The following is an 18352-nucleotide window of genomic DNA, read 5'->3' on the forward strand; positions in this document are numbered from 1 at the left end:
GCCAAACTATGGAAAGAACCTAGATGTCCATCAACAGATGAATGGATAAAGAAGATGTGGTATATATACACAATGGAATACTATCCATTGCTTTCAAATTTTAAGCAGCAGTAATGAAGTAGAGGGAAAAGAAAAAAAGAGCACACGTCTGTGAAGAATCAGCTTGAAACTTCATGGAGTCTTCCCCACTTTACTTCCAAAACATCTGTTTACAACATTGTCAATTTTGGCAGACCTTAGTTCCATGGCTATGGTTTCTCTTCAGATCATATAAATCTTTCGCCTTTTACTATATCTAGATAAAAGCAGTCAAGTAATATATTCTTGTGAATGATTATATTAATTGTCTGAATTAGTTGACTATAATTGCAAAGAAAGAAAAGAAAAGTAAGGCATAGAGTCTCTGTCATAATCAACTACTGTTTTGCATTCAGAAATATATGATAAACACATTTATGTAAGAAAAGTCAAAACAAAACAAATAAAACAAACAAACAATAACAAAAACAATAAAACAAAAACAAAACAAAAATACCCTAATGATACTCTGCCACTTTCTGGAAGTTAATTTATTTTTTCCCTCAGATATCCATTGTTAGCCATGAAAACAGATTTAACTGAAGGAAAATAGTAGCTGATAGTTGGGTCAGTGAGATCTTATAGTGAGTTCTCTGTTTTTGAGAACAGGAAAACTTTTGTTCATATCTCCTGTATTTTACAAAAAAAAAAAAAAAAAGAAGAAGAAGAAGAAGAAGAAGAAATTATGGTGCTAAGATGAACACGAAATGCTTTATGTCTATGGAGACCCTGGCTGTTTGAAAGATATTTGTCAATTTTCTCAATGTTTTATCATAAAGCCACTAAGAAGAAGTAACGGGTTTAAGGCAGAATCTGGTAGAGATCTCAGAATGGGAAGAGATGACTATGAATGATAAGAGTTCACACTTGATGTTTTCAATTTTCACATGCAACTCAAATATTTCATGTTTGCAATGTTATTTTGTTTAATCATATCTTTTTTTCCATTTGAGAGTAGTTCTTTATTACTGACCATATTATAAAAATAATCATGGTAGATACCTTAGTTCATCTTTCTAATGAGTCTATTGATCTAGTCTTCTTTGTTGCCAGCATCTCTACCTTCTACAAAATGGGTGGTCTTTTTCTTCATTCCTCCTCATGGAGAAGATAATTTGAAGGACCATAAAAAGTTATTTGCTTCTTTGAAACGTTTTCTAACAGTATAGATCTTGTGAATCAGATCCTCCATGCAGATAATGTCATATTTACCAAGAGATTGGGCAATCAATGTGTTATCTGTCAGGGCAATTCACTTCTGGTTGATTTTGCCATAACCATGCTTGTAGATCAATTCATTCACTGACTTTAGGTTTGGGTCCCCCTATGTTATATAAGGTTCCACAATCTTTAGCATGTTAACTAAAGTCTTGTGGAGCTTAACAGAGCTGTCATTGAAGATCTGGTGAAGGCGAAGAAGCTGCAACACCTTCTGAATCTTTGGGTTCACACCATTGATACCTCTGATCATGAAGACAAATGCTAATTTATTAGGTTCTGCAGGTATGTAGAAGTTGCCAGATTTTCTTGCTATCCTTGTTATTCCAGTCTTAGTTCTGTTCCTTGTGGTAACGCTGAGCTTTTTCATAGATAAGCTTCCTCCTTACCTTTTGAAGCATCTTTTGAACAAATTTCCTTCTCAGACATTTGATCTTCAACTTCATGAAATTCCTTCACCCCTTCTTAAGGGTTTCTGGCACAGTAGGAACCTTCTTTTTCTTTTCATCTGCACTCTCCATGGTTCTAGCCAGAAAAGAGCTAATTATATCTCTTCATATAAATCATTCTGAGCGTTTTTTGAGCTGGAGTCTTCTAGGAGACAATTCTCTTGTGTTTCTCTGTGTCTTGCAAGCAAAGGCACTGCTTGACTTTTTCATTGAACTGTCCTTCAGAGATGTTTGTCTAGGGAACAAGGTTGGAAGACAAAGATACTACTCTCTGGAGCAAAGTTCATCTTTGTTTGCTCTCCACCATTTTCTCAGTCTGTTCAGGTTGTTACAACAAAATACTATAGACAGGGCGGCTTATGAACAACAGAAATGTATTTCTCAAAGTTCTGGAGGCTAGAAGTCTAAGACCAGGGTGCTGTTGTGGTCTGGTGATGGCCCTCTTGTATGCCACAATCTTCTCATTGTATCCTCACGAGGTGAAAGGAGTGAGTGATCTCTGTGGGGTGTCTCTTATAATGGCCTCTACCCTCCTGACCTAAGTGTCTCCCAAAAGCCCCATCTCTTGATATCATCATATTGAACATTAGGGTTTTTGACATATGAATTGGGGGAGGACATGCATTCAAACCATAGCAAGTATAATAAAGATCATGTCTCCTTCTGGGGAAAAGTTCAGGATAGCTTACAGTCCATTTAAAGAGATTCAGGCTCCCTAAGCTTGAGATTCCTCTTTTGCATGTATCACCTTGCCCTTTTCCTGGTGCTCTCTGGGAATTGTGGCTTGGCAAAGTGGTACAAAATGATGATGCTTTGCCTACTGCTACTACAGTAAATAATAAGCTGCCCATTGTCTTTGACTCAGGAATCTCTTATATTTTGTTGGCACCCATGAGACCATAATAGGCTATGTGTCAGTTGGAAGTAGATCCTTCATAGTTAGTTCTTGAGAAGCATTGAAAGGGGACTAGGTTCACAATGCCTGCAACTCCCATATCTTCAAGGAAAGCTAATGATGGGACCCTCCCTTTGTGATAGTGCTCACTTAAAGCAGGAATAGATTTGTGCCTATGAGCAGCCATATGTAAACAGTCATGGGCTCATAAAATTTTGCCATGTTTTATTATGGGAAGGCTGCCCAACTGTCAGAGTCTCTCTCTCTCTCTCTCTCTCTCTCTCTCTGGAGCATGACTGTGAGACAGAAAGAGCACCTGTGGTTGGGAGTGATGCGTATGCTAACAGATGTACTGGATAAGCATTAGAATCAAGAGGCATAGTCATGCATCTTTAATAGTCACATTCTTCAACAAGGAGACCACAGCTGCTCTTGGACACCTGGGGAAACTGTTAATTCCCCCCAGCAGTAATACATGTTTCTAGAGTGTGTGATTTTCCTTGTTTCTCTATATTTACTTTTAATATTTCTCCCTGACTGAAAGTAACCAGAATGTGCTTCTGCTTCATTTAAGAGACAAGCTAAAAAAGGGAGGAAAATGACTTCTCCAAATTAATCCTGAACTCTAAAGATAAAGATTTGTCACATGTTTTAACTATTCTTTTAGTATTTTCTGGATGAAAGGATTTAGAAATCCTGATCTGACAATCAGGTGTTCAATCTTCCAGCAACAGATGCTGCTAAAACAGGAATTTAAACAGCTTATTTGTGTTGATACAACATTAAGATCATTTCAGAATAACTGATTATAATGTGCTGTAGATTTTTCTAACCATTGTGTTACAACACCTGTCTTGGGAGTTAGAAGTAATATCCCTGACAATCGATTAGGTAAAATAGAACAACCTTAGAAGTATTCTAAGAGGGGTCCAAGAAAGCAAAATGTTCATTATTTTATGTAACTTAAAGTTTTTCAGGTACAATTAAGTCAGATTAAAAAAAAAAAAAAACCAAAGAATCAAAATATGTGGGGTTTGGGAATAGCTCCTACTTTGGTCATCTAGATATTTCTAGAAAATATTTTACTCATACAAAACTCTAATACAAATTAATAAAGGATTATCTATACCAGTAAAAGAATACCAGAGTCTCTGATTCTCTGTGCTAAAGTGAATCTTGAGCTTGAGCAGGCAGGGAGGAAAACTTACTTAGCTTTTCTCAACTAATGTTAACACAAAATTTAGACCATCTTACTATAGCCAATAGTACTCAGATGTCATGCATGACACAATTTACTAAGCTGAAAACACAATCTCACTATCTTACTCTGTAGCACAAAATGAATATATAATGTAAATTTTGTGGAATAATATTGCTAACTCTGGTAATTTTCACTAAAATAATAGTAGGTAATTTTATAATACATCCAAAGAGATTTAGATCTCTCTCTCTTACTTTCTGTCTCCTGTGAGTGTGTGTGTATGTATATAACTATACATATCCTTGATCTGGATCTCCTGACTTTATATATAACAATCACAGAGATCCCTTATGTTGAGCCAAGCCATTGTTTTCCAAAGAGTGTTTTATGAAATACTAATTATATTAAATGGGGAATTGAATATGGAAAATTTAATATTGAAAATTTAACACGTCAGAATGTTTAGAAACAGTACATTTCAAAACTTGGCATATATAAGCTGCTCTCATAGACTCACAATGCTAATGACCCTAATTTAAGTTTCTGAGAATTTGTGCACCATAGAAAACTCTTTAATTTTTAAAGTCATATTCCCAATCTTACATAGCAAGGAAATATTTTGAATAATATTTATTAATCTCACATAGAACTTGTGTTCTGTGTAAATGTTGCTTGTAATTGGACACTCTATAAATTGGGACATACAAAAATTTTCTCCTTATTCTTTTCTTTAAAAAAAAAAAAAAGAAAAAGGGGTGCCTGGGTGGCTCAGTGGGTTAAAGCCTCTGCTTTCCGCTCAGGTCATGATCCTAGGGTCCTGGGATCAAGCCCCACATCAGGTTCTCTGCTCAGCAGGGAGCCTGCTTCCCCCTCTGCCTCTCTGCCTGCCTCTCTGCCTACTTGTGATCTCTGTCTGTCAAATAAATAAATAAAATCTTTAAAAAAAAAAAAAAAGCTGTTTTAATCACCACCGTGATCTCTGTACTTTGCTGGATAGTCGGGTGTGATGGGGTAGGGATGAGAAACCAATTTAAAAGTGCCAATTTGCTATAATATAGTTAGAACTTTCTAGTTCAAAGTAATTTCTGGCCAACATAGACTCTTTTTGGTAGTCTATGGCCAACATAGACTCTTTTTGGTAGTCAAGCTCAAAGACTCTTCTTGCCTCGAGTTGCAATCCTAGATGAACCTGGAATCAAGTGGGAATTTACTGTTGCTCATGATGCCTAGGGATGGGGATTGTGGCCTCAGACACATTATGGTCTTGAGTTGTCTTGACTGCCTTGTTTGAAGCTTATCTGCTGAGTTATCTTCTAGAATTTACTATTGGCCTCTGTGCTGGTGTGTCTATGGTCTGTCCTACTGGCATGGACTAAATTCTTGATGAATTTGGCTCACTTTGGTTTTCACTGACATTACAGATCTCTGGGTCTCAGACAGATTTTGTTTCCCAACCCTCATGTCAGAACATTCTTATGTCTTTCTTCTGAATTCTCAACCCAGCTGTCCTTCTCTTCCCCTCCAGCACACACAGGAATTCCTGGACTGATTTCACACCACAGAAAAGCAATAACACAAGCCCTCTCTGTGTCTAAATATCAAGGACAACATTCACACAACACTGTGGTGGCCCATGAATGCACAGGTACACTTGTTTGAGGTGATCTTCTTCCAAATTTCCAAACATGAACCAGATGATCTCAGCAGCTTTTGACAGCTTCTTCTTAGACTTTTTTTGACCTTCCTGACATACCTTCCCACCCCACCCCATTTCCTACCTCTTGACTCTGAAGAGATGAGATTGTTTAAAGTGAAAAAAGCTGAACTCCTTGTAGAATAGCAGAGGTAATAGAGTGTAGTTTCAAAAGCATTAGTTCTGGACATAGCATTCTTGAGTTTGAATCTACTTTCTACCACTTAAAGCTGTGTCTACTTGGAGAAGTCAATTAAACCCTCTTACTTCCATGTTTCCAAATATGTAGAAAGAAGATAAAAGCAGAGAGTTGTAAAGATGGAATAGATAGTGTGTATTAAGTGCTTGAAAAGTACCTGGCACAGGGAGCTGCTCAATCAAAGCTATGTATTGACATTACTTCTCTCCCTTTTTCTGCCCAAAGTCTTCTGCTTCTGTTTGTACAGGATGCAACTTCACATTTGACATTCTCTTTAACTACTTTTTATAGGAAACTACTGTAACAGGTTGGCCTGACATAGTTCTCAAGACTGTTGTCTTATTTTGGGAAAACAACAGCAATAATAACAACAAGCTATTTAAATTGAGAGTCAAAAATGACCAATGGCTTTATATATGTTCTTCTGCAATCTTGAGAACCATTTATTTAACATATTAAGAGTCACTGAATATCACAATTCAAGTGAAATTTTAAAAATCTATGGATTAATATTATCAGAAATATATGTGGAGAAGGGGAAACTCTTACACTGTTGGTAGGAATGCAAGCTAGTATAGCCATTCTGGAAAACAGTATGGAGGTTCCTCAGGATGTTAAAAATAGAGCTACCCTATGACCCAGAAATTGCACTACTAGGTATTTACCTGAAAGATACAGATGTAGTGAAAAGAAAAGGGCACATGCACCCTGAGATTTATAGCAGCAGTGTCCAGCCAGATTGTGGAAGGAGTTGAAATGCCCTTCCTAAGATGAGTGGATAAAGATGTGGTACATATATACTATGGAATATTATTCAGCCATCAGAAAGAATGAATACACACCATTTGCATCAACATGGATGGAACTGGAGGGGATTATGCTAAGTGAAATAAGTCAAGCAGAGAAAGACAATTATCATATGGTTTCACTCACATGGAACATAAGGAATAGCTCAGAAGACCATAAAAGAAGGGAGGAAAAACTGAAGAGGGAGAATCAGAGGAGATGAACCATGAAAGACTATGGACCCCAGGAAACAAACTGAGGGTTTCAGAGGGGAAAAAGATGGCATGGGATAACAGGTTGATGGGTATTAAAGAGGGCATGTGTTGTGATGAGCGATGGGTGTTATACACAACTAATGAATCACTGAGCACTATATCAAAAACTAATGATGTACTTTATAAAGGATAACTGGACACAATAAAAAATATATCTCTTATATGTAGAATGCATATTGGGAAATGCTGAATTAAACATTTGAATATTAGGTAGGGCATGTACCTGTTTGTCCTTCTCTTCTGTCTCAGTTATTGAGAAACCTCTAGCCCTCTGTTTCAACTACCTTTTCAACTTTTCTGCCAAGGAAGAAAAAATTGCTGGTCTAGTCACTGGATCTCATTATATCAGTGGGCTGGGCTACCATGGCTTACACATAAAATTAATTCCATTTTAAGTACCACCTAATATGGATGGATGATCTTCTCAAAGCAGCTCTGTTATTCCTGAGTGCTCTGTTTCAGCTTCTCTGTGACGGGTGAGAAAGGCAGTCCTGTCATATGCAGTCATGTCAACTGCTCAGGAAGTAGATTCAGAGTCTGCTCTGCCAATGTGGTCTTCCCCATTTGAATAAATAGAAAACAGGTTCTAAGGCTGCTCTTCCAAGAAGAGTCATCAAGCACATGTTGGCAGAGCAAGGAAGAAGAGAGAGAGAGAAGTAAAGGGAGGCACTCCCTATGTGCTTCTTTCCCTTCATTATTAACCAAGTCGGGATCTTAATACAAAGTCATATTATGAGAAAGGGCACAGATTCATTACTCTTAGAAGTTTAAAATTCTAAAAAGCTAAAAGTGACCTGACTTTACCAATGGTGAATCTGGCCCTGAGGAGACCGCTTAGAGAAAGAGAATTTTTCATAATGGGTGGCTACATTTATTTTCAATATAAATGTAAGGGATTTTTCTTCTATTTTTAGCTCCAAGAGTAGCTTCCTATGTTAATTTTTTCTCTAAAGTTGTACTTTCTTAACCAACCTCAAGGTGAATTATAATGGTATACTTGACCTAATTATGAGTTTCAGAGAAATGAATGTTATTTATGGCAATACCTTAATGGTAAGCCAACTTGCATGCTACTGAAGTCAGTGATTCCTGTCTTTTTAGAGCTACAACATGTTCTCATGCTTTAGCATAATTTTGAAAACTGCTAATGTGGCCACCTCTCATTTTAAATGGTTATTCTAATTTAAAGCACTGGATTCTCTGTTTAAAATCTTTTCCTTCTTCAAATTATAAAAACAACCATTTTTAAAGGAATATATTCTTAGTGAGTACATTATTTTATTATTATATTTGCTTTGAAAAAGACTGAATGTCCGATTTTCAAAAAAGTCAGAAATCAAATCTGAAGAATGTCTATTTTTTAAATCAATTTTTCCAGTTTCAGGATTTATGCCAGGAAAAAAAAAAAATGGATTGCTGCTAGCATACCTCGGCAGCATCTTTTCTCTTAAAAGTTTCTATAAATAACTTTTCATAAAATTGAATCACTGCATTCAACATGGAATGATAGAACAATTTTGGGGCGAAAAATAGTCAGTTTCATCTCTAAGTCATGTTGCCCTTTCCTTTTGTGAGGGAGCAAAGGCATTTTAGCACTGCCTGCTGTTAAACTTTATTTAGGAAATTAGCCTCATGGACTCAATTCTGTTGGTATACAAAATCCACCTGCTGTAGTGACCACAAGAAAGGAAGGGAAATGGAGAACTCAGCCAAATAGCTACCAGGATAAATCTGTGTAAAGACAGAGATTCAATGCATCTTCATAGTATTATTTGAAGGTGATCTTATAAGGTCTTTAAAAAAGTTCACATTCTGAAATTTCCATTTTCATTTAATGCATTCATTAGTGAGAACGTTCTCTGTGCACAGCTCCATGCTGGGCACTGGGTAAGAGTAATAGGGAAATAGAGAATTGACTATATGGTTTGGAAAAGAACATGGAAGAGTTTTAAAACACTGGGCAGTGAAAACTGTCAATTTAAGGGAAACAGCAGAAATCCAGAGAAGGGAGAGCTGTAAATCAAGAATAGGGTAACACACAATGCAAATCACCTCCCTTCTTCCATCCTTTCCTTCCACCTGGATACCAATCTCCTGCAGCTCACCTTACTTTTAATTATACATCACTACTAACATTTCTTCTTGACTGTCTTCCTTAACTTGTTCTCTCCACTGCAGAGTTAGATGCCCTTTCAAACTTTCCTATTCTTGTACTCTGCCACATTGTTGAGGCCCAAGTTACAGATGTCCTCTGGAGGCAGGCAATTTATTTCACAGTATATTTATCCTGGACGTAGATAGTCATGTCAACTATGTAGTAGGAGGTCTCCAGTTGACTGGAATGAATTGGAATGACTTCTAGATGAAGCAGGACTTGAGACAGATCTCAGAGAGTGAAGTGGTGGGAACTTTACTGCATGCTGTCATAGATCTCCCTCATTTTCTCTTAGGACTAGGAAAATAAATCAAAACACTGCATAAGTTCATTCAAGCAGGTCTATTGAAGGATATAAATTCTGTTCTTCTTTGGAGAAACATTGATGTCTATCGTTGAACAAATATCCATAAAAGCTCCCCTGGAAGTATATTGGGTATTCACAACTTTCTGCTATTTGTCCTTATTAGAATTGATACTTGTGGATCCTTGACATCATTTGTTTTGTTCAAATAAGTGATCTTAAATAGTGTGCTCAAAATATTTGGTCTAAATATTCAGTTGTTTTCCAGTAAGGCCTCCCCACTATTGTGGTAATGTTAATAATGAAGCAGCTCTTCCTTTTAAAAATGGCTTGGTGTCAGATAAGTCAGGTAATTCATTACAGTGGGTTAATTATGTGGATTTGTATTAGTTGTGTCTCTTAACACCTGGTTATTTCAGGAAAAGAATCAGTCAATCATATAGACTCTGACTAGCTGAATCAGCTGACATCGAGAGATGATCTTTTTTTTCTTTCCATCTCTTTGCCATTTCATCGTCTAGACTTGGGTTTAGGAATGTGAACATTAGTAAAATGTCAGACAATTAAAAGTATTCATGTGTGAAATAATCTATCTGTTTTATAATGAGTAGAAAATTGTTTTTGGCAAAGAACAGGATTTAAACACCTTTCAAGATTATTACTAAGGTAACAGAAGAGCCAAAAATAGATTGCTGCAAACTAATGTAGTCATTTCTTTTTACTTTGTTTTTTTTATACTACTTTTTCATCAACTTAGAGCTATTCAATCTTCAAAACATGAGTAAGAGAAAAGAGCTATAGCCACCCTTCAAACTTATCAAAGTCTCTATTCATCTTCAACCCATACAGGTCCTATTTTAATTTGAAGTTTACCTTTAATTAAAACATCTTGGAAATGGCCGTGATGAGTTGTGTGCTTGGGGAAACTCATTTCCCTTATTATTGTTTTCCAAATAACACATCACTGATCAATTGTCTTTATATTCTTAACCTTCTGGAAAAAAAATATATAGATCTTGTGCCCTTCAAAAGTTCTGGTTGAATGAGTTTTCAGTTGATTCCTTCTAAGGGCATGAGATTTTTTTCCCTTCATTTTCCACTGTCATCTTTAAGACAGATAGAGGTCACTTGCAAGGAATGAGGAGGGATATATGGGAGGAAAACAGATTTCTAGTAAGGGAGACTATTTCTATTTCTATCACTTTTTCTTTTCTATATACTGACTATATAATTTTTAGGATTTGAATTAGCCAAAATGTTTGTCAGGGAATAATCATGGAAATATCAACACTTCTTTTTGGATTCCAATTACAACCACATAGCAATTTTTATAGTTTCCAGATCACTTTTACATTTACTTACTTTGAGTAAATCAGGGTCACACAAAACCTCTATGAACGAAGTGTGAATATCCCCATTTTTTTTTCCCCAATTTATTTATTTTCAGAAAAACAGTATTCATTATTTTTTCACCACACCCAGTGCTCCATGCAAGCTGTGCCCTCTAGAATATCCCCATTTAACAGATGTGAAATCCGTCAGAGAGGAGGTGATTCAGTTTAGGGCACCCAGACAGTCATCTCTGACAGGATTTGAATCCAAGTCTTTTGGCAAAGATTTCCTAGAAGAGAAACCTTACATTGGCCAGAATAGGTGAGTCTAGGACTCTCTCTATGCTGGGTCCACAAATGCTGCAGTGGACAGTAGGATGCTACAACTAGAAACCATCATCTAACTGTCCTCTGAGCAGCTGGGTGCCCATTTATTTTCTGAAGGAAGAACTTAGTAGCACACCCTCATGTCCATTCCAGGCCTGTAGGTTATTGTTTGGTTTTGATTTTCAGTGGGAAAGAAAGTAGCTCAGAACAGAGGAATACATGATTTGATTTAGTTTCAAAAAGAGTCACCTTGGTTGTGTTGAGAATAGACAGTAATGGGCAAGGATACAAGCACGGAAGGAGTTCATGCAATAATCCATAACTGTTCATGGAGACCTGGAGCAGGGCAGTGGTGGGAGAGGTGTTAAGAAAGAGTCATATTCTGGATGCGAAGTGTCATATAGCTACTCACTGATGTCACTGGTTTCTTCAATACTTACCTTTGCTCATCTATTCTATACCTCATCTTCAATCATTTTACTGCTTCAGATCCAAGGATTGAAGCTAAGGGACAAAAGATACAGAAGAGTCAGAAAAATGTTACTTGGCTGCTGGAAATATGATCTGGTGTGCTGTGCTCTGTGGGTGACGGATATCAAGGCTCATAGTCTATGTTGGGGATTTTATTTGTTTGATTGTTAACTCTTTCAAGATCCAAGTATTAGGTTCCTCCGTCTATAGTTTTCCAGTAGGGCTAAAAACTTCTGCTATCACTACTTATATTTTCCCCTCTATTCCTATTTTCCAGCAATCCACTCCACAGCAGACTTGCCTGAAGGAGGTCTTTTGGAAAGAGACATTTCAATGTAACTCAGCCTAACTCTGCAGGGTTCACACAGATCCCTCAGGAAACATGGATATTTCTCCCACACATATCATAGTACAGCTTTCTTCCTCTATAGCCCTCCCTCTTTCTCTTCCTATAGGCTTGATTTTAATCTTGTCATCCATAAATTATATGCCAGGGCTCTGAATTGACAAAATTTCAAAAGATATAGGACAGACTTTCAGGCAGTTTACTCAGAGTATGCTTCACTTGGTAGCATAAAGTGCAAAATGCCCCCAGTTCTCCATTTATTTCTGTACTCACATCCTTGCAATGTGACTGTAGCTCCTCTCAGCAAGGGGTGGAGTCCACTTCTCCACTCTTAATTGCAGACTTAAGCTGAGTTGGTAAAAGCAATGTTGGGACTGACCCAAGGCCCTGACTCAAAAGACTTTTCACACTTGTACTCTCTCACTTGGGACCCCTTTCCCCTTTTGCCATGTGTGCAAGCATGTGACCTGCTGAAAGAGGAGTGGCCACGTGGGACCTAAATGAGCCATCTCAGATGAAGTCTCACTTAAGATAAATCAGCCATCTGCCTCTGACCAGACAGCTGAATGCAAAAGCATGAGCCCAGCCAAGACCAGGAGACTGCCCACTTGAGTGCAGCCCAATAGTTGAACTGCAGAACTAGGAGCTAAATCAGTGGTTGTTTTTGTTTATTTGCTTCTTTTATCAATAATCTATTTATTTTAGGGTTTTATTTTAATCACCTGTTGCTTAGCATGACAAGTTCCCTCCATAATCCCCATCATCTGTTCTACCCACCCACCACGTACCTCCCTCTGGTAACCATCAGTTTGTTCTCAAAGGTTGTCTGTTTCTTGGTTTACCTCACTCTTTTTTCCCCTTTGCTCATTTGTTTTGCTTTTTAAATTCCACATGAGTGAAGTCATGTATTATTTGTCTTTCACTGACTGACTTATTTCACTTAGCAGTATACTCTCTAGCCTCATCCATGTTGTTGCAAATGGCAAAATTTCATTCTTTTCCAAGGTTTAGTAAAATTTCACAATATATATATATATATATATATAGTCACATCTTCTTCCATCCATTCATCAACTGATGGACACTTGGGCTGCTTCCATATCTTTGCTATTGTAAATAATGCTACCCTAAGCATAGGGGTGCATTTATCCCTTTTGTTTAGTGTTTTTGTATTCTATGGGTAAGGACCCAGTTGTGCAATTACTGGATTGCAGGGTAATTCTATTTTTAACTTTTTAAAGAAACTCTATACTATTTCCAGAGTAGCTACACCCATTTGCATTCCCACCAACAGTGTAAAGGGGTCCCCTTTCTCCACATCCTAGCCAGCACCTGTTGTTTCTCGTGTTTTGATTTTAGCCATTCTCACTGGCGTCTTTTCATGTATCTGTTGGCCATCTGGATGTCTTCTTTGGAGAAATGTCTGTTCTTGTCTTCTCCCCATTTTTATTTTTATTTATTTATTTTTTAAGATTTTATTTAGTTTTTTGAAGAGCGGGACACAGTGAGAGAGGGAACACAAGGAGGAGGGTGGGCAAGGGAGAAGAATGCTGGGATCATGCCCTGAGCCGAAGGCAGACACTCAACAACTGAACCGCCCAGGCGAGCCTTCTTACCATTTTTAAATTGGATTAAAAGTTGTTGAATTTTATAAGTTCTTTATGTATTTTGGATGCTAACCCTTTATTGCAAATATCTTCTCTCATTCTGTAGGTTGCCTTTTAGTTTTGTTGATAGTTTCCTTTGCTGTGTAGAAGCCTTTTATCTTGATGTAGTCCTAGTAGTATATTTTAGTGTTGGTTTCCCTTACCTCGGGGAACATATCTAGATAAAAAGTTGTTACAACTGATGTCAGAGGAATTGCATGTGCTCTCCTCTAGGATATGTATGGTTTCAGGTCTCACATTTTGATTTTTTAATATACTTTTAATTTTTTGTGTGTCTGGTTTAAGAAAGTGGCCCAGTTTCTTTTCTTTTTTTTTTTTTTGCATGTTGCTGTCCAGTTATCCCAACATTGAAAAAGAGACCGTTTGTTGAGGAGACCATCTTTTTTTCATTACATATTCTGTTATGCTCTGTTGAACATTAATTTGTCAAATAATTGGGGATTTATTTCTGGATTTTCTATTCTGTTCTATTGAGCTATGTGCTTATTTTTGTGCCTGTGCCATACTGTTTTGATGACTACAGCTTTGTAATATAACTTGAAGTCCAGAATTGTGATACCTTCTGTTTTGCCTGTCTTGTCTAAGATTGCTTTGACTATTCAGGACCTTTGTGGCTCCATATAAATTTTAGGATTTCTTGTTCTAGTTCTTTGAAAAATGCTATTGGTATTTTGATAGGTATTGCATTAAATGTGTAGATTGCTTTGGGTAGCATAGACATTTTAACAATATTTATTCTTCCAACCCATGAGCATGGTATGTCTTTCCATTTCTTTATGTCACCTTCAATTTCTCTTATCAATATTTTATAGTTTTCAGGGCACAAGGGTTTTATTTCCTTGGTTAGGTTTATTCCTAGGTATCTCATTGTATATTTGGTGCAATTGTAAATGGGATTGGCTTTTAATTTTCTACTACTTCATTTTTAGTTTTTAGAAATGCAACAGTTTTCCATACATCAATCTTTGTATCCTGCAACTTACTGAATTTGTTTATCAGTTCTAGCAAGGTTTTGGTCGAGTCTTTTGGGTTTTCTATATATATTATCATGTCATCTGCAAATTGTGAAAATTTTACTTCTTCCTTACCAGATTAGATGACTGTTATTTCTTTTTATTGTCTGATTGCCATGGCTAGGACTTCCAATACTATGTTGAATAAAAAATGGTGAAAGTGGACATCCTTGTCTTTTTCCTGATCTTAGGAGAAAGGCTCTCAGGTTTTCTGCAATGAGGATGATGTTAGCTGTGGCTTTTTCATATTTATTTACATTGAGGTATGTTGCCTCTACTTTGTTGAGGGTTTTTATCATGAATGGATGTTGTACTTTGTCATATGTTTTTTCTGTGTGTATCAAAATGATCATATAGTTCCCAAGTTTTCTCTAATTGATGTGATGTATCATGTTGATTGATAATGGATACTTATTTTAAGCCACTAAATTTTGTGGTGGCAAAAAAAACAAAACAAAACAAACAAACTAAAAAAAAACATTGATGTCCCAAGATTACATTGAGGGAAGTAACCACACCATACTTTGGAGTAGGAAAGGGAAAGACACTACATTCTAAAAGAATGCTTCATTCTAAAGAAATCTTATTTTTGTATTCAATATTCAAGTCTTTCTCTAAATATCTTCAAGGTCAGTGATAGCTTAGAGGTCATCAACCTGAATTTTAGTGGTTATTGCTAAATGAATTCTCTAAGGATAGTACACTGTTTTCTTTCTAGAATGTTCAGGCATTAAATAAATATTCTTAGATTTGGAGATTCAGCCAAAAGTGAGAAAAGGGAAAGTTTTATTTCAGCATATTTAAAAAAATATTTATTTAAATCCAATTAGCCAATATATTTAGTATCTTTTTTTCCCAGCATCTTTTTTAAAGTGTAAAGACCATGTATGCTTCAGCCTATAAGAAGTGACATAGAATAAGTTGTGACATATATGACTTCAAAATCCTAGTTAGAAACAGGACTTTGCTTCTCTGCTGCTTAGTTTCCATACAGTAAAATAAGAATAAAATTGTACCTATATCATGTGTTGTGTGAATCAAATGAGATATATCTGAAACACTTAAAATAGTGTTTTCATAGAATATAGTGCATTATTAGTATGTAATAGAATTCTGTGTTATTAGTACAGTATACACTTAGTATAGCATAGCACAGTGTACATAGTATATAGCATATGTGGTATAGTATATAGGATATAGTATATGTGGTAAAGTATATAGGATATATTGTATAGTATAGCACAGTCTACCTAGTATACAGCATATATGATATAGCATAATACAGCACAGTATACATCAGTATACATAGCATATGGCATATGCAGTATAGTATAGCATAGCACAGGGAAAGGTACAACAAGTCTACAAAAAAATATATTGAAACACAGATTTCTGGAATTACCATGTAATTCCATGTAGCTGTAGAATTCTCTACAATTCTACATAGCTACTATGCCATTTCCATTTGCAACCATTAGCAATATTAGGTGTCTATGATGGCGTATGGCTTTAGAATAATTTAATATAAAACATAAAATAATAAATATAGGCAACTTTATAAGAAATTATTGATGTCAGCTGCAATACAACTCTATCAGTGACACCAAGCTTGAGGTTCTGAGTCCTGGTTTTAAATTCTGCAAATGACTGGCTAAAAACCTCTACCAATAATTTTGTTTAATTATGTTTTGTTTTCATCTACCAAAGTAAACTATATATAAACAATCAACGTTGTGGTCAGGAATTTTAATAAACTAAAATGTGATCAGTGAAGACTGTTAGCATCTTTATCCCTATTTACACTTGTTTGTGTTTTTTGTTATTAATTATTTTAATTGAGTATGTCAGGTTTCCTACGTTGGTGCTGTTTTACATCAACAATTTTCAATCAATGGTGCCTGCCACTCAATATTGTAGAAGTAATTATTTCAATGATTACTCCAGCCAGTGTCCATAGGATAGAGGGTAAAATGATACCTACAGACACAAAGTTACGAATAACTGAATGTTACTTGTGAATATCTCCGCGGTTTCAACACACCTTTAAATCAAATATCCCATAGAATGATGCAACTACCAAATTAACAGTTTTTAAGTGAAAAAAATCATATAGAAACTTTCTCATTAAGTAACTTCTGATTAGGTAAGCACCTAACCATCCTTTGTCAAAAGCTGATATGCAAAAGAATAAACTTTTCAGGACAAGTCTGTCACCTGCATGTCTATAGCACAGTTAGAAAAGCATCGTGAGGTTGACAATGTTTCTTTTCACAAACTTTCTTCCAATGTGAACGCTGAATTTCTCTTGTCATTATTTTCCCCACAAGAAGCATTCATATAATTTCAAATCTTATTGCTGCCTATGTGTGACAGAGCCAGTATTGTCCTTGGCAACATGTTATCATTGATTAGTCTCAGAGTCAGATAAAGGCTTCAACAAAGCACAAAAGGCACAACCATTCAGACAACACTTGGTAAGCTGGGAAGTGTTGCCACATACTTCTTCAAGTCCTTTTATGGTTAAAATTTTGTTAAGATGCAGGTTAAAACCCTTGCTGTTTTGACACCGTTTTACTTTCCCATTCAGACTGCCTGTCCCTACTTCGACGCACTGAAGCTCTGATAATACTGTGAAGACTGATGCCATCATCACAGTGGACCAGAAAGCATATGGACTGTTTTCTCGTCAGACTGATGACCTGTTTCTGTAGCACTGCATATTCGTTGTCTTCCAGGCCCCAATAGCAGAGCTTAGTATGCCAATAAAGAAGTCATGCCATTGTTAAAAGACTTTCATTGATACAACTGTTTTTCTCTGGTGGGCAAGAAATAGAACTTTCTTTATTTTTCTTTAACTGAACTAAATTTCTACCACAAACTCTCATCGTGCCAAGTGGCAGATACTATCTCAATCAGTTCGGCATTGTCACTGGTTTCTCCATGTTCTCAGGGGGGGCATAAATATGGTGAAAGTCCTGAGAGTTGGGCAGCCCACACTGATGCCCAAAGATACCTTTATAATCCTGTGGGGGGTTTGGTCCTTGAATGTCAATGTTACATTTTCTTCATCTCAACTGCAAGTGGCCTTCAAATGCCATAGATCTCTGGAGCATTGCCACTCTGAAAGAAGAAAATATTTCAGTCTTTCATGAGTCTTGCTCATAAGACAGGTCCTTTATGATACTGACCTAAATCCACATTCTTAGACTCTCAAGTATATATCTTTTATTCTTCAACTATGCAAACAATAAAATTTTGGAATCTCACCATCTTTCTGGACTCCACTCAAAACAGAGGGATAGAGGTCCCTCTGTCTGTATTCCCCAAATTTCTTCAGTAGACTCAACAACATTTCTGCTCTTTATGTCCATCTTCTCTCCACATTATAAATTTTTATGCATGGTGTGATATTTTGATATTTATTGATGCTTACAAATTTGTTCTTTTATATTTGGGGAATTATATTTTCACATTATCTATACTAATCCTCTCTTGTTTAAATAGAAATTTCTAAGTCTAGTCTAATTTGATGAATGACTAGAACCTCCACATCAAATACAAAGACTTAATTTAAAACTTAATCAATTTATTACATTGATTCTTTGAGCCCATAATTACATATAAGTAACAATATGCCTATTATTTTCTCCAGATAATTATTATAACAACTATAACAATAGTAATTAGCCTGTTGGTTTTAACTGTTTTCTCAAATATCCCCAAGTCAGTCTTTTCTTTAAACTTTGGTTTGAACTTCTCTTTATATGTACTTGTCAAATATGTACTTCCAGTTCTCCAGAGGACCTCTTAGATACTTGCCAAGAGTCTGTTCATCAGTGTACTATAATATATCTTGGTTAAGAAACCAAAATCCTGGGGCATCTGGGTGGCTCAGTGGGTTAAAGCCTCTGCCTTAGGCTCAGTCATGATCCCAGGGTCCTGGG

General features: G+C 36.3%; 1 pseudogene; it reads right to left on the bottom strand.

Annotated features, from left to right (window-relative positions):
* Positions 1-1081: 1081 nt before the first annotated feature.
* Positions 1082-1817, bottom strand: LOC122889296 (annotated as a pseudogene).
* Positions 1818-18352: the final 16535 nt, after the last annotated feature.

The sequence above is a fragment of the Neovison vison genome, chromosome 11 (genome assembly GCF_020171115.1).
Source record: "Neovison vison isolate M4711 chromosome 11, ASM_NN_V1, whole genome shotgun sequence".
Lineage (NCBI taxonomy): Eukaryota > Metazoa > Chordata > Mammalia > Carnivora > Mustelidae > Neogale > Neogale vison.